Here is a 4,000-nt window from a genome sequence, read left to right as displayed (position 1 = left end):
CCTGTTGTACTCTTTGGGTATGAACCTTGCAGCTTTATAGTTTGCAATATCGGCCAACCATGGTGTTTCCTGAATAGCAAATAAATGCTCATCCGGAAAAGTCTCAGAGATCTCAAGAGAGGGGAGGGGCGTCCCTTCTACTGGCTCTATCCGGGACAGATAATCAGCCACTTGGTTCTCTGTCCCTTTTCTGTCTCTTATTTCTATATCAAACTCTTGCAGAAGCAACACCCATCTGATGAGCCTGGGTTTTGAATCCTGCTTTGTGAGTAGATATTTAAGAGCAGCATGGTCGGTATACACAATCACTTTTGATCCTACTAAGTATGATCTGAACTTGTCAATGGCATAAACCGCTGCAAGTAATTCTTTTTCTGTGGTTGTGTAATTTTTCTGGGCATCATTTAAAACGCGACTAGCATAATAAATAACGTGCAGAAGCTTGTCATGCCTCTGTCCCAATACTGCACCAATGGCGTGATCACTGGCATCACACATTAGCTCAAATGGTAATGTCCAGTCTGGTGCAGAAATAACTGGTGCTGTGACCAGCTTAGCTTTCAGCGTTTCAAACGCCTGCAGGCACTCTGTGTCAAACACAAATGGCGTGTCAGCAGCTAGCAGATTGCTTAGAGGTTTTGCGATTTTCGAAAAATCCTTTATAAACCTCCTATAGAATCCTGCATGCCCCAGAAAGCTTCTGATTGCCTTAACATTGGCAGGTGGTGGTAATTTTTCAATTACCTCTATTTTTGCTTGACATTCTTCTGTTATTTGCCTTGACAGCTGCTGCTTTGTTTGCTTAAACTGTTCTTCCATATGTATATTAGCCATCTTTGTCTCTTGTAGTCTATCTTTGAATTCGGCTAACTGCTTTGTTAGAAAGTCCAATTGCTGATTGAATTCAGCAGCTTGTTTTACAGGACTGAGTTCAGCAGTTGCTGTTTTAACCTCTTCTTTCATGGAAGGGTCACTGCTTAGGTACAGATGCTGATTCCTGGCAACTGTATCAATGAGCTCTTGAGCCTCTTCAATTGTCTTTCTCATGTGGATAGATCCACCAGCTGAGTAATCTAAAGACATCTGAGCTCCTTCTGCAAGCCCATAATAGAAGATGTCTAACTGAACCCACTCTGAAAACATTTCAGAGGGGCATTTTCGTAGCATCTCTCTATATCTCTCCCAGGCATCATAAAGAGATTCCTTATCTCCTTGTTTAAAGCCTTGGATGTCCAGCCTTAGCTGTGTGATCCATTTTGGGGGAAAGTATTGATTCAGGAATTTTTCTGTCAGCTGTTTCCATGTCCTTATGCTGGCCTTAGGTTGGTTATTTAACCACCTCTTAGCCTGATCTTTTATAGCAAATGGAAACAGTAATAGTCTGTAGACATCCTGATCTATTTCCTTATCATGTACTGTGTCAGCAATTTGTAAAAATTGTGCCAGAAACTCTGTAGGTTCTTCCTGTGAAAGACCGGAATACTGGCAACTTTGCTGCACCATAATAATGAGCTGAGGATTCAACTCAAAGCTACTGGCTCCAATGGAGGGTATGCAGATACTACTCCCATATGAAGCAGTAGAGAGGTTAGCATATGACCCCAGAGTCCTCCTAGACTGTTCATTTTTACTTAGATCCATGATGGAGAATGGGAGATGATGTAAAAAAATTTTTTTTATTTATTTATTTCGAAAATGAAATAAATTAAAATAAAATAAATAAAAAATAAGTGAAGATTTTTGAAAAAAAATGAGGGGAGAGAAAGTGGTCAGGAAGTTTTGAAAAAGATCTGATTTGGAAAAGAATTTAAGTTTAAAAAAAAATCTGAATTTTGGAAATGAATTTCGAAAATTTGTTTTAGAAATAGAGAGAAAAGATATTTTTTTGAAATAAGTGAGGAAAGAGAAAAACAATAAAATAGCACAAGATTTAAAATTTTTAGATCTAATGCTCCTTGTTTTCGAAAATTTTGGAGAGAAAACACCAAGGAACACCAAACTTAAAATTTTAAGATCAAGACATAAGAAAAACTCAAGAACACTTTGAAGACTCACAAGAGCACAAGAACATGAAGAAAGAACACCAAACTTAAAATTTTTTTAGAAAACCAAACTAAAATTTTCGAAAAACAAAGAAAAATCAACAAGAAAACACCAAACTTAGAGTTTGGCACGAGATTTATTTAAGGAAAAATTATTTTTGAAAAATATTTTTAATAAAACTGGTGCCTAATCATCAAGAACATAAACCAACACTCTAGCCAATTGGGCAATAAATGTAACACTTGTTTTGAAGAAGGATATTTTTAACCAAGAATAATAATGAGAGACTCTAAACCAAAAAGAAAAATTTTCCTAATCTAACCAACAAAATAAACCGTCAGTTGTCCAAACTCAAACAATCCCCGGCAACGGCGCCAAAAACTTGGTGCACGAAAATTACTTCACAATGTAATTTCGCACAACTAACCAGCAAGTGCACTGGGTCGTCCAAGTAATACCTTACATGAGTAAGGGTCGAATCCCACGGAGATTGTTTGTTTGAAGCAATCTATAGTTATCTTGCAATTCTTAGTCAGGAAATCAATTATATTTATCAGTTGAATTGCGAATAAACAAGAGAGCATGGATTAAAGGTTACTTGTTATGTAGTAATGGAGAATATGTTGGAGTTTTGGAGATGCTTTGTCTTCAGAATCTCTGCTTTCATCTGTCTTCTGATTCACGCATGCATGTCCTCCTATGGCAAGCTGTGTGTAGATGGATCACCGTTGTCAATAGCTACCATCCATCCTTCCAGTGAAAAGGGTCCAGGTGCGCTGTCACTACGCCCAGCACTCACGAGTTTGAAGCTCGTCACAGTCATCCAATCCCAGAGTCCTACTCGGAATACCACAAACAAGGTTTAGACCTTCCGGATTCTCATGAATGCCGCCATCAATCTAGCTTATACCACGGAGATTCTGATTAAGGAATCTAAGAGATACTCATTCAATCTGATGTAGAACGGAGGTGATTGTCAGACACACATTCATGGATTGAGGAAGGTGATGAGTGTCACGAATCATCACCTTCTCCATAATTAGGCACGAATGGATATCTTAGATAGGAACACGCATGTTTGAATGGAAAATAGAAATACTTGCATTAATTCATTAAGACACAGCAGAGCTCCTCACCCCCAACAATGGAGTTTAGAGACTCATGCCGTCAAAGAGTACAAAGTTCAGATCTGAAATGTCATGAGATACAAAATAATTCTCTAAAAGTTGTTTAAATACTAAACTAGTAGCCTAGGTTTACAAAAAGTGAGTAGACTATGACAGATAGTGCAGAGATCCACTTCTGGGGCCCACTTGGTGTGTGCTGGGGCTGAGACTTAAACAATTCATGTGCATAAGTCTGTTTTGGGCGTTCAACGCCAGGTTTGGATCCATTTCTGGCGTTGAACTCCAACTTTTAATCCTTTTCTGGCGCTGGACGCCAGAATTGGGCAGAGAATTGGCGTTGAACGCCAGTTTACGTCGTTTATCTTTGAGCAAAGTATGTACCTGGAAAGCCCTGGATGTCTACTTTCCAACGCAATTGGAAGCACGCCATTTTGAGTTCTGTAGCTCCAGAAAATCCACTTTGAGTGCAGGGAGGTCAGAATCCAACAGCATCAGCAGTCCTTTTTCAACCTGAATCAGATTTTTGCTCAGCTCCCTCAATTTCAGCCAGAAAAATACCTGAAATTACAGAAAAACACACAACTCATAGTAAAGTCCAGAAATATGAATTTTTCCTAAAAACTAATGGAAATAAACTAAAAACTAACTAGAATATACTAAAAACCATATGAAATTAACCCCAAAAAGCGTATAAACTATCCGCTCATCAATGTGCAAGTGGACGGGTGGCTTCAACTGATGCTTTTCGTTATAGATTGTGCAGATTGACTTGCTTGTCTCCCCATGTAAGCGTCTTTCGGTTCTCTTCCTGGTGGCCATCCTGAAAGAAA

Source organism: Arachis ipaensis, chromosome B08 (genome assembly GCF_000816755.2).
Source record: "Arachis ipaensis cultivar K30076 chromosome B08, Araip1.1, whole genome shotgun sequence".
NCBI lineage: Eukaryota > Viridiplantae > Streptophyta > Magnoliopsida > Fabales > Fabaceae > Arachis > Arachis ipaensis.
Note: the sequence above shows the minus strand (reverse complement) of the source record.